This window comes from Capricornis sumatraensis, chromosome 1 (assembly GCF_032405125.1).
Source record: "Capricornis sumatraensis isolate serow.1 chromosome 1, serow.2, whole genome shotgun sequence".
NCBI classification, from domain to species: Eukaryota; Metazoa; Chordata; class Mammalia; order Artiodactyla; family Bovidae; genus Capricornis; species Capricornis sumatraensis.
Window position 1 is genome coordinate 241,033,072 of NC_091069.1, and position 13,957 is coordinate 241,047,028.

Below are 13,957 nucleotides of genomic sequence, written 5' to 3' on the forward strand. Positions count from 1 at the left end.
GAAGATTATAAAGAGGAAGGAAAATAAATGTAAACTGTTTTACATTTTGTATATGTTTTTTAATACATTATCTTTTAACCAGCTACGACAGTGGCAGAGGAAGATATTAGCTAAAAAATGGTAAGTCTAAATCAGGGCATGAGTATTTTTAAAGAAAGAATCCTCTTACGGCAGGGGACCAAGAGTGTAGACAAGTGAGAGGTGAGGGCAATGGAACCCCATACCTGGGCAGAGGTCTGACAGCAGAGCCTGGGGGTTTGCCTTGAAGCACCCAGATGTGGGGCCCTGGCTGAGTGACTGTATCCTTGGAGCAGGCTGCCCTGAGATGGAGCAGCCTTGGGAATATTCTCCCCGTCTTAATTTTGTGAGCAGTGCCCCATTGTCCTCTCACCTTCCCACAAGAGCATAGCCAGGACGGTCCCTGACGTTCTAATCACCCATGGTGGATGGAGGGCTCCTTCCCTCATCAACAGAATGGAGACTGAGAAGCGACGTAGGTGGCATCTCTTCTCCCCGCTGCATCCCCCCAGTTCTCCAGTAGAGAGAGCAGAGAGAAGTGGAACAACAAACATCCTTTGGAAAACCACCAACCCCATCTTTTGTCTCTACGTATTTTGAACTAGCCTTCAAGGGGGAAAATTGCTGCTCTTTATTTTGCATTTTAAACCCTAAACCCAAGGTACCAGGCATGATGTTCTTGATATTCTTTGGTTTCAAGGATTCTAGATAACTCTGCTCCTTGTCTCAAGCAAACTGACCTATAAACATGCCCACTTCTCTGAGCCCTGCTTGTTCTGCTCCCATGGCTTTTAAAACTCTCCCCCGGGACTTGGGCAAGAACTGCTCAGATAGGCCTAAGTTTCTGTCTTTAGACAAGAGAAAGAGACATTCATTTAACCAGCAACTTTGGCCACACTTTACCCAAAGGTATATCGAGAACACACACAAATCCATCTCCAAAAGCTTAATAAGACAGACAGCTTTACTGAATATTTTTCCAAAAAGGGCAATGAGGGGGGATCATGCCACTTACCACAGCAGTCTCTCCTGGTCCTCCTCTTGGAAGAGGGCAAGGCGTCTCTTTCACAAAATGCCCTGTACCCAGTCCACTGACCCCGGCTCCTCATCCCCTCACACCGCTCCCAACCATGTACGCTTTCTCAGTGGAAGGGCCTGGCCTGCTCTCAGCCGCTGTCACTTTCTTCTCCACCTCTCACCCCAGAAGTCCTGACCAGTCCTGCTCTTGAGTGTTCCTGCTCAAAAAGGATGTGTGGGCCCACTGTTTCTAGTGACAGGACTCCATTTGATCACTGAGGTCCCTTGCATGCATGCATGTGAAGTCCCTGCTGTCGTGTCTGACTCTGTGTGACCCCGTGGACTGTAGCCCACCAGGCTCCTCTGTCCATGGATCGTCCAGGCAAGAATACTGGAGAGGATTGCTGTGCCCTTCTCCAGGGGATCTTCCTAACCCAGGGATCAAACCCTCATCTCATGTCTCCTGCAAGGGCAGGTGGGTTCCTTACCTCTAGTGCCACCTGGGAAGCCCCATAATATTAGTCTCCTATTGCTGTTTTAACAGCTTGCCACAGGATCAAGGGCTTTAAACAACGTAGATTTACTATCTTACAGTGCTCTAGTTCAGAAGTCATAAAAGGGTCTCAGTTGGGCTTTAATCAAGGTGTGAGTTGGGCTGTGCCCCTTTCTGGAGCCTCTGAAGGGGAATCTCTATTTGCTTTTTTCAGCTTCTGGAGGCTCCCTCATTCGTTGGTCTGTGGGCCCCTGCCATCTTCAAAGCCAACATTTGCATCACATCCACCTCTCTCATCGCCTGTCTCATCCGATTCTGGCTCTTCTTCTGCCTCCCTGTTCTACATGTAGACCCTTTCGGTTACGCTGGGCCAGCCCAATTACCCAGGGCACTCGCCCTATCCTAAAGTCAGCTGACTAGCAACCTTTATGCCATCTGCAGACTGAATTTCCCTTTGCCACGTAACATAACACAGTCACAGTTCCTGGGAGTTAGACCATGGACAATTTCAGCCTGCCACAGAGTTCACAGGTCGTTGTGGCTGGGGGAAGGTTTTGGGAAACAATCCCCTCCTTCTTTAGCCGAAGACTTAAACTCAACTCCAGTGAGTGTCTAAGGGACTGAGACCCTCAGAATAAGATCCTCTGGAGAAGGGAATGGCAACCCACTCCAATATTCTTGCCTGGAGAATTCCACAGACATAGGAGCGTGACAGGCTGCAGTCCATGGGATCACAAAGAGTCAGACACGACTGAGTGACTAATCACACTTGGTACTTGAATGTCTCTCCCATCCCCAGCTTAGGGCCAGAATCACACTGAATGCGTCTCACTGACTCAGGGAGAAGGAGAAACATCATCTCCCAGGGACTCCGATAGTCAGATGAGGAAATACTGGATAGGCACTTGTTTTGATATGGTAGTATCTATCACTCCAGATCCCACAATTCCATGGTATGAGATAGATAGTCTCCAAAGATGGTTGTCGTTAATTTTTCATCTCCCTAACGCACATCAGATGTGGAGTCAAATTCCCCTGCCTGTGCTGGGAATAGTGACTTGCTTGACCAATAGAATGTGGTGGAAGTGATGTGGGTGTCTTGAGGCTAAGCCACAAGGCTTTTGTATGATCATTGATTCTTGGAATCCAGCTGTAATTACGTGAGAGACCAAGTCATGTGGAGAGGCCAAGTGTAGGCTCTCTAGGACCTGCTGAGCTCCCAGCCAACAGCAGCATCAATTACTAGCTATGTGAGTGAGCCATTTGAACAAGATGACCAGACAAGCCTTCAGCTGACTCCAGCCCTGGCTGCTATCTGAACACAAGAGTGTGCAAGGTCCTAAGTGAGAACCATCCTGTTGACTTCAGTCAACCCCCAGAATTGTGAGCAATAAAAGCACACTGTTCTTTTAATCTGATAAATTTTGAGATAGGACTGTTACAAATGCAATCGACATACAGGGTATCCTGATATCCCTGCAGAACCTAGATCAAGTCTGAGCAGTGTACCAGATGACAGGGAAGCTACCAAAGCTTGCCAGATATAGGTGAATAAGATATTAAATGTGTGATCAATACATAATAGGGACTAAGTGCCACAGATGGTCAAGAAAGGTTCCCCCAGAGAAAATGAGATTTAATCTGAGTCTTGAAGTCTGGGTAGAACTTAATAGATGAAAAGTAGGGACAAAAGAGAATATATCTGAAAGAAGTAAACTGGACAAAAATAGAAGACCAAAAGAACAAAGGGTAGATGAGAAATGTGAGTTTACTGAAAACACTCATCTTTCAAGATTTCAGTTTAAAGGTGCCTCTACCAGGCACCCTCCTCCTCTTTCTTCTACTTCCCTCCTTTTGTGTGTGTGTATTTAGTCTCTCCAGTTGTGTCCAGCTCTTTGTAACCCTATGCACTGTAGCCCATCAGGCTCCTCTGTCCATGGGATTCTCCAGGCAAGAATACTGAAGTGCGTTGCCATGCCCTCCTCCAGGGGATCCTGCATTGGCAGGTGGATTCTTTACCACCTGGGAAGTACCACCTGGGAAGCTCCTTCCCTCCTTCTACACAAACTGAACTGAGGCTTCATTTTTATCATAGCACCAGGAATATTTTAAGCTACTTTTTTTTTCTTTTAAACATTCCTGTTGTGGTTAGGGTAATTGTCTATATAAAAAAAAAGTTCCCCAAATAGGGTGGCTTAAATTATGTAGATGTTTATTTTTCTCTGCTGTGTAATGGTTATGAGATGAAACCTGCTCTTCATGATGATTCAAGGACCCAGCTTGTTGCTCAGCTAACCCCTCAGGCAATGTCATTAACTGCACGCTAGGAACTTGGTCACCACCAGATCCAGCTCCAGTGTGTCTGGAAGAGGGAAGAGAGGTGTAGGAGGTGAGCTGGACGTCCTGGACTTGGAAGAGGCAAATATCACTTCCCCAGCATGCCCTTGGAAAGAACAGGGCCATATGGCCTCACCCAAGCCCAAGGCAGGCTTCCCAAGTGGCTCAGTGGTAAAGAATCTGCCTGCCAATGCAGGAGATGCGAGTTTGATCCCTGGGAAGATACCCTGGGGAAGGAAATGGTAACCCACTCCAGTATTCTTGCCTGGAGAAGTCCATGGACAGAGGAGCCTAGCGGGCTACAGTCCACAGGGTTGCAACAGAGTTGGACATAATGACTAAACAACAAACAAGCCCAAGGCAGGTGGGGAAATGTGGCCTGGCTGGGAAGCCATATAGAGTTGTATAGAGCTGAAATTCTATTATTAGAGGAGAAGGGGATTTGAGGCGGGCAGTGGCAACTGTGCCCCAAGGGCTCATCTTCCCCTGAGTCTGGGAGCTCCATGAGGGCAAGAACCACATTTTACTCATCTCTAGTCCTACCACTGAGATTGCTGCCTGACCCAAAGCAATGTGTTCTGTCCACGCCTGCTGAAGGTATGAAGAACTGCCATGGTCTAGGCTGGACGTGATGAACGTGTAAGCCACTGCAGGGAGCCGAGAAGCAGAGGACAGATGTGGGAGAATGTAATAGGGAAATGCACAGGGCTTGATGAATCTTGCCAGAACAGAGAGCTTTCAATGTTATGATCTTTTGTCATCTAAGTTGACAGTTCTTTGGCCCGAGTTGAAAGGACATGAACTAAATACCTCACTTAACAGAAATTTATTGAATGCCTTCCAAAGTTAAGAAATTCCTCAATCATTTCAAAATCACTTTAGGACAAAATATAACTCAAGCTTGAAGACTTTCAGGGTTCTTATTCTACACTTGCCTCCGCTACTGTTCACAGGTTAGAGCAACAGACTGCACATCAAGGCTTTCACCTGGTTGCTCTTACACACCATCAACAACGCCTTTCTGTGCTGACAGCGCTCCCCTCACCCCTGCCCCTGACAAGTAGATGTGCGCCCACTCACTGATGTCCAGACACCAGCTGCTCTCTAGAAACCAGGCTCTGTGGCTATAGGCACAGTTCGGGTGTGTTATTCTTCAATGTCAGCTCAGGTTTGGAATCAGCACAGACTGAGTCTGAATTCAACTCTGTCACTTACTACTGACTTTGGTCAAGTTACACAACCTGTTTAAACCCCAGCTCCATTATGTGTAAAATGGGATTGTAATGGAGCTTCATCACCGGGTGTATGAGGATTAGATGATGTTCCAGGGGTAAAGCACTTGGCCCTTACTGTGCACTCAATGAATGATAACTCTTAAACTGTTAGGACAATAGGTTTTCAGGCCCCTGTGGCCTCTTGAGTCAGAAGATATTAACAGGATGATGAAAATAATAGCCAAGTGTGGCCATTGCAGTAGAACCTTATGAACTTCTTGAACTGGCCTTATTTTCAGATCTGATGACTCTGTCCTGGCCTTTGAAGGGTGAGTTGATCCTGATCCATGCAGTCCTAGCCCATGACTTCGCAGCTGCATTTGGGATGACTATCAGGCTGGAGCTCAGAGGGTCCTCTTCCCTTCCTCTGCCTGCTGCTTGTCCAGCAGAATCTGGGAACTTTGCTTATCAGCACAGTCACCATGCAAAGAGAGAGACAAATCCCTTTTTTGGTCTCCTGGGCTTCTTGGACCCAGAATGTTGTCAGCTCCTGATGTCCGATGATCAGTGTGCTCTCTCAGAGATGACATGGTGGCAGCTCCGGTCAGTGGCACATCCTGTTCCATTCACAGAGCCCTGCCTCACCCTTCCCTCGCTGCTAAGGATCAGGCCTGTCCTTCTCCTATCTCCTGGGAAAGGTTAAGCCCATTCTGGCCCCCATGGGTATAGATGTCTCTTTCCGAAGAGACAGGTTTGCCCTCCCTGTTAACCTGTGACTCACTACAATCTACTAGAAGCCTGCAAGTCACTCTTGGGCCTGCAAAATGTGGGGGCCCACTCATGACTCAATGTGATATCAATCTTCTCGCTTCTCTTTATTAGAAGGTAGAAGTTTCACCCTGGCAACTGCAATTCAGACACCAAGTCCACGAGCCTTCACTTCTTGGAGGTGCCCCAGCCTCCAGGGCAATGCGCCCCTCCCTCTTTCCCTCCCCACATCAGAAGCCTGTTGGGGGAAGACTGTTCCACCACTCATCACTCTTGCTGTCCCTCTGACTCTGTCTCCCATCACTGTCCTCCTCCAGCACACAGCTCTTTTTATGGAGGTGGAAGAAATATGCACGCACATGCGCACACACACACATCATGGAAACCAGTTCTCCAAGTCTGTGCAAATTTTCCAGATTTGTCTCCTGTCCACCAGAGAACAGAGCCTCTTTGAAACAATAAGCTAGGGCATCTGCCATTGCTGGCTGGCTTCTGGTGGTGGTTGAGGGGAGTGAACCTGCTATTTGATGTCTGTGTGCCATAGATTAAGACTTCATGTTTCATCCTGTCTTATGAGTTACACGGGTTTTTACTACGTAGCTGGAATGAGGTCTACCAGGCTGCTCAATTCGCAGGGTGAGCATAACTGCTTCATCATGTTCCAATTCACCCTTCTTTATCCCCTTTCAATCTTTCACTTCAATTTTTTATCAAAAGCCCACATACATATAATTTTAGAAGTCAAGTAATTCTCTAAAACTTTAGAGAAACAGCAGTCATCTCGTCCCCTCTCTTGTCCTCTCGTCTCAGTCTCACTTTACAAAGAACTAATTTTTGAAAATATTTTCATTCACGTTGCTAAAGAATGCAACTATATTGCTAATTCTTGACTTTTCGGCATTATTTACTGATTTTGAAGTATAGGAATTAAAAGAATCCCGCACACACTAACTTACCCTCCTTCCATCGATATTTAGGATTTACATGATTTTGACAATATAATACTAGTCACAGGTGAGCCCTGTAGTATGCTCTAATTGCTTTTCCTTTCTTTTTTTCCTAAAGTATTTACTTACTTCTTGGCTGCGCTGGGTCTTCATTGCCGCGTGAGCTTTTCTCCAATTGTGGGGAGCAGAGGCTGCTCTCTAGCCGTGGCGCTTGGGCTCCTCACGGCAGTGGCTTCTCTCATCACAGAGCCCAGGCCCCAGGGAGTGTGGGCTCAGCAGTTTTGATTCCCTGGGCTCTGGGGCACCAGCTCAATGGTTGTTGCACACTGGCCTGGTTGCGCCACAGCACATGGGATCTTCCTGGATCAGGGACAGAACCCGTGTCTCCTGCATTGGCAGGTGGATTCTTTACCACTAAGCCACCAGGAAAACCCATCTTTCCTTTCTTGGATAACATTTTGTCTTCCTTGGATCTAATAATTGCCCCTTTCCTCCTCTGTTTAGTTTTCTGTGTACGTACCTCTAAGTCAATGTCCTCTTCTTGCAGACGTTGCTCTCAGACCCTCTATCTCATCTTCTATTGACCCTTGGTTGACAGATGTGTGGGGCACACCTCCGTTCTTGGCTTCCCTGGCAGCATTCAGCTGGCATGACGCACAACTTTTCCTGGACTGCACTGCTACTCTGCCAGTTCGCCTCACTCTCCGGTCACTCCTCCTTGTCTGTGGTTTCTCTTCCTCTCCTGTCCCTTACAGTGATGTGCCCAGCGTTCATTCCACCTCTCTTCCCCGCTCACGCTACATAAGCTTCCCAGACTCATCCCATACTAATTGCTCTCGCCTCTCCTGCCACCTCTGTATGAATGGCTGATGGATGGCTGTGTCTCTTGCTCAGTATTTCTGCTGAGCTCAGGCCCACATTTCCATTGGCTGGTGGGATGTTTCTGCCAGGATGTCCTGCAGAAACCTCAAACTCAGCATGTCCCCAAACAAAATCACTATTTCAGAACCTAAATGTATTCAAAGCCTATTTTTTTTTAATCTGTGAAACTGTGCGAAAGTGACTGCATTCTTACCTGCAAAATTGGATGACACTGCATTCCTTAGAGGATTGAATGGCCTCATGTATCATGATGCATATCAAGCACTCTTCAGGGCATCTGACATGCTGCCCATGCTCAATAAATGGCCCTGATTAGTAGTAGAAGCAGAATGAGGAGAGGATGGTGAGGAAGGAGAGTGTTAATATTGCTGTCATCCTCTATCAAAATGGCCCCACCATCACCTGTTCCCAGTCCAAACGCAGGATTCGTCCTTGGCCTCTGCTTCCTTCCCATACCTTACTTACTCTATCATGAAGCCAACTGATCATATCCCATAAATATGTCTCCCATCAGGTCCCCTGCTCCCATCCTCACAGCCTGGCCCTGTTAAGCCCCACTGCTCTCTCACCTGCTCTGCCAGGAAGACCCTACTGCCTGGCTCCCCAGCCTTTGATCTTACATTTCGCTTCTAGTCCATCCTCTACATTTCAGCAAAATGATCCATCTGACACTCTAGTCTGATTGTCATGTCTCTCCTAGGCATATTTCAGTAATAATTATAATTGTAGCAGAGAGGGCGGAAAGCTAATATTTAAAATCATAACAGGGTGCAGCTGTGTCTTCCCCCAGGCATGCATTCCTCCTGCATACACGGCTCTTCATTTGACAAAACACCTGGGTGGATGCAGAAGGTGAGCAGTTGAGAACAGAAAACAGAGGGGCAGTTAAACCCCTCTGCAGAGGAAATATGCCAGAATCAGGAATTAAAAGGCATCTCGAGTGGGAAGGGAACTGAGGACAGCTTTTGGGTCAGGGGGAAGCACTATCTCACCAACTCATTGGGTGCCTGGACAGACCTGGACCTTGGTGGGACTGGGGCTGTCATGCAAAGATCAGCAGTGTCTCAGGATTTGGACCATTGTGTGATGGTCTAGAATTCCCATTCTTCCCTCAACCCCCCTGCCCTGTACCTCACATCTTTAATAATATTACATGAACACTGTCCCCCAGGATCCTACAAACGGAGGAAAGGGATTGGTGCTGTCTGTATCTGCTTGGCACAGAGAACTGAGAGCAGGGTGGAGAGTGAAAGTGGGGCCTGCAGATCCTAGGAACACAAGGGCCCTTTTTGTGGCAGGGTGTGAACCTGAGTGGAAGCAAAGGCGGGTTTTCCAATCGGTGATAATGAATTCCGAGACAGTGTCACAGCTGTCCTTGTGTGGTATACTAACAGCCCTACTCCCTCTGGGCCAGGCAACCAGCTGGGAGTTTTGCATGAACAGCCTCCTTTCCTCTCCCCTGATGCAGAACTGCTGTTGCTGATCTATTTGCAACCACGAATCTGCCACTTGCCTGGGGGTCATGGAGCTGGAGGGAGTCAGAGCCAGATCTGTCTCACCATCACTCAGGGCTCTCTCCCTGCTCTTGGATAAACTCTCCGCTCCTCCAATAGGTCCCAATTTTCTAACTGTGACTCAATAAAACGACAGGTTCAGTTTCAGGTCTGTATAAAGCAATCAAGTCTATCCATCTCATTTTGCACATTGGAAGAGGTCGTTCTGAGGAAGCATGGTGACCCTGTGGATCAGGAAAAAGTTCCTTTTCATTTCAAGCCTAGTGGTCCTTCCTCTATACCAGTTTCCCAAACATCGTCTGTAGAACTGATGACACCAATAGGTGCACTGTGAGAAAGCATCTCACAATTAAATTGCCTGGAAATTACTGAGTTAAGTAAAGCTCACCAGGACTTCTCACAGTATTTATTACATTAATGTACATTTTAAAGTTTATTTTATTTATTGAAGTATAGTTGATTTACAATGTTGTGTTAATTTCTGCTGTACAATAAAGTGATTCAGTTATACATATATATGCACATTCTTTTTCCGTCTTTTCCATAATGATTTAGAGATTGGTGGGACAACCGTAAACCTCTTACCAAGCTGATGTATCATGGGACAGAATTCTGGCTTTCCTTGCAGAAAAGCATTTACTTGTTGGAAATGCAGGCACAGAATTAATCAGGGGCTTTAGGTAGTGCTAACTGATTGCCCAGAGAAGGCAATGGCACCCCATTCCAGTACTCTTGCCTGGAAAATCCCATGGGTGGAGGAGCCTGGTAGGCTGCAGTCCATGGGGTGGCTAAGAGTCAGACATGACTGAGTGACTTCATTTTCACTTTTCACTTTCATGCATTGGAGAAGGAAGTGGTAACCCACTCCAGTGTTCTTGCCTTGAGAATCACAGGGACGGAGGAGCCTGGTGGGCTGCCGTCTATGGGGTCGCACAGAGTCAGACACGACTGAAGAGACTTAGCAGTAGCAGCAACTGATCGCCATGATATATTCTATAGTAAGAATGAGGAACCTCCATAATCCTTCAGGGTCTCATATATTTCCTGATAAAACTGGGGAGAGACAGATGCCAAAGAGAGAGGATCTGCTGAGTAGGAGAAGAAACTCCATGGGCTTTGGGAGAAATGCTGCTGCTGCTAAGTTGCTTCAGTCTTGTCCAACTCTGTGTGATGCCATAGACGGCAGCCCACCAGTCTCCTCTGTCCCTGGGATTCTCCAGGCAAGAGTACTGGAGTGGGTTGCCATTTCCTTCTCCAGTGCATGCATGGGTGCTAAGTTGCTTCAGTCATGTCCAACTCTGTGGGCCCCTATGGACAGCAGCCCACCAGGGTCCTCTGTCCATGGGATTCTCTAGGCAAGAATACAGGAAAGGGTTGCCATTTCCTTCTCCAGGGAGAAAGGATAGAATCTAACAAAAGAAATCTGAGTAGAAAAAGGTCAGATCTCAAAACCCTATCAGATAAGGACTGCTCTACAGTACTCAAAGTACAAAGATGAGACTGTATAATTTTGCTTTTCTCAAACTTATAATGGCCAGCAAGAAGACTTGTATTAGTCATGTTCAGCAACTCTGTCCTCTTCCCTATGTCATATGAGAAGCCCAGGCTTATCTAGACCAGAACTATGGGGAGAGATGTCTGGTCATAGTAAACCCTTATGAGTCACTAGTGTTACTCCCGTGTGGTAGAGTTGGACTTCAGCTTGGACTAGCCCTACAGCTCCAGGCAGGACTAAGATGGGCCTCCCAAGGCCTTCATCACAAACAGGACTCAGTTACAGGGCCCCTGTGGCAATCAGGCTCATTGCTCAGTGGCCAAGACATCCAGCCTCCTCACAAACCCTGAGACACTCCTCCACCGTTCCAGTGACGTTTCTTGGCAACCAATCCCTTCTTCCCTGGGAAGCCCGAATCTAGCCCCCACCTCCACTCCTGATTCATCCAATTTAGCTTCTTTAACCAAGTTCCTGAGAAAATAGGTCTGGTAACTCTTTGGGGTTCAGGAGATCTAGGCAAGCCTTAAGCTCATTGAAAGAGCTTGTTTAAAGCTGTTGCTGCTGCTAAGTCGCTTCAGTTGCATCCGACTCTGTGCGACTCCATAGATGGCAGCCCACCAGGCTCCACCATCCCTGGGATTCTCCAGGCAAGAACACTGGAGTGGGTTGCCATTTCCTTATCCAATGCATGAAAGTGAAAAGTGAAAGTGAAGACGCTCAGTCGTGTCCGACTCTTCGCGACCCCATGGACTGCAGCCTACCAGGCTCCTCCATCCATGGGATTTTCCAGGCAAGAGTACTGGAGTGGGGTGCCATTGCCTTCTCCATGTTTAAAGCTATCATGAGCTAAAGATCCTCTTGAACAGGGAGGGAAGAAATGACTTTTCTTTCTTTGGCTGATTGAATCCATAGCAGCTACCTGTGACAGTGTCATTAGAAGAAGAAGGAGGAGGAGGAAGAGAAGAAGAAGGAAAAGGAGAAGAAGAATAAGACATTTTTCCAGAATAGGCTGTGTCATAAATATACTGTTTATTTGTTACGATTACATTTGTGAAAGGGCTAGAGACAGCATCAGTAAATCAATGAAGACAAGGAAGGGAAATTCATTTCAGTGAAATCTTAGTCCCAGGGGAGCTTCCCTTTAAGTGGAGCTTCCCTCTTCACGGAGCTGGGAGAACCCTGGAGTGATTCTGACACTTGAGTGAAAATGACACCCTTCCGTTTCTGTGGTGACATGGGTGCCTGGAGACCGTCACATGGCTGAGCATGGGAGATAACATGCTGTGACATCCACAACAATGAGTAACCACAGAGGTCCTTGGGCAGAGAAGAGAATAAGAACAGGAAGCCTGGCTGCAGTAGCTAATTTTATGTGTTAACCTGGCTCAGCAGTCATGCCCAGCTCTTTGGTCAGACAGCAATCTAGATGCTGCTGTGAAAGTATTCTTTAGATGTGATTAACATTTGACTGTGTGAACTTGTAATAAAGCAGATAACCTTCCGTCATGTGGATGGGCCTCCGTCTAATCAGTTGAAGGCCTTAAGACTTCAGTTCCACAAAGAGGGAATTTGACTGCCAGACTGCAACACAAAAATTCTGCTTAAGTTTCCAATCTGCAGATTTTGGACTCAGGGACTGGATAGCAATTCTTCCCTGAAATTTCAGAATGTGGGCCTGTCCAGCAAATTTCAGAATTACCAGCTCCCACAATTACAGGACCAATTCCTTAAAATCAGTCTCTCTGTGTCTCAGTCATAATACACTGGCCTATGCTCTTTTGAACATACTGTACACTGCTGCTGCTGCTGTTGCTGCTAAGTTGCTTCAGTCGTGTCCAACTCTGTGTGACCCCACAGACGGCAGCCCACCAGGCTCCCCCGTCTCTGAGATTCTTCAGGCAAGAACACTGGAGTGGGTTGCCATTTCCTTCTCCGATGCATGAAAGTGAAAAGTGAAAGTGAAGTCGCTCAGTCGTGTCTGACTCCTAGCGACCCCATGGACTACAGCCCACCAGGCTCCTCCGCCCATGGGATTTTCCAGGCAAGAGTACTGGAGTGGGGTGCCATTGCCTTCTCCAGTACTCTACACTAGAGAGTAATAATTAGAGATGAGAAAGGAAAAAGGCAGCAAACTCGGTGGACATATCTTCTGTCCCTTCACTCATTCCCAAATCTCATAAAGTCATGGAGCGAGATGTAGAGAAGAAGGAGAGGGGGTGGAAAGGAGGAAAATCCATCATGGCTCCAGAGAATACGAATCTAATTATTGAATCACATTCTTTTTTGAGAAGAATTATACAAAATTATTAAGGGAAAGGAGAATATGTTTACCTGGTTTAAAATTCTAAAGATTACCAAAGGATGTACAATAAATTTTCCTTCCATCACTACTCCTGTTCTCCAGGCAATCAGTGTGGTGGTGTGTGGGGATGGTGACGGTGGTGGTGGTATGTATATAACCTCCCACATCTATATTATGCATATACAAGCATATAAATTATATTCCATTGCCCCTTTTTTGTACAAATAGTAGCATACTCCACACATTGCTCTGCATCTGGTCTTACTCATATATATAGATAAAGAGCCTTCTCATTTTTCTTTATACCCACATAACCATGGGGACCCACCACAGCTTATTGAACCACTGCATTGTTAATGAACATGTTTCCCAATTGTTTGCCCTTATGAAATAATGCAGTGAATAACTTTGTCCACATATTACTTCGTAAGTGTGCAAATATATCTTTAGGTATAAGTAGTTCCAAAGAAAAGCAAACAGAGATAAGAAAGCCTTCTTAAGTGAACAATGCAAAGAAATAGAGGAAAACAAAGAATGGGAAGGGCTAGAGATCTCTTCAAGAAAATATGAGATATCAAGGGAATATTTCATGGAAAGATGGGCACAATAAAGGATAGAAATGGTAAGGACCTAACAGATGCAGAAGAGATTAAGAAGAGGTGGCAACGGAACTATACAAATAAGGTCTGAATGACCCAGACAACCACGATGGTGTGGTCACTCACCTAGATCCAGACATGCGGGAGTATGGAGTCAAGTGGGCCTTCAGAAGCATTACTACAAAAAAAAGCTAGTGGAGGTGATGGAATTCCAGCTGAGCTATTGAAAATACTTAAAGATGCTGCTGCTAAAGTGCTGCACTCAATATGCCAGCAAATTTGGAAAACTCAGCAGTGGCCACAGGACTGGAAAAGGTCAGTTTTCATTCCAATCCCAAAGGAGCGTAATGCCAAAGAATGCTCTACTATAT

At 46.5% G+C, this 13,957-nt stretch overlaps 1 protein-coding gene across 1 annotated transcript in view; it reads left to right on the top strand.

Annotated features, from left to right (window-relative positions):
- The window catches only part of RYK (receptor like tyrosine kinase), a 184,073-nt gene that overhangs the window by 44,575 nt on the left and 125,541 nt on the right, over window positions 1-13,957 (top strand). The gene's annotated exons all lie outside the window — the stretch shown is intronic.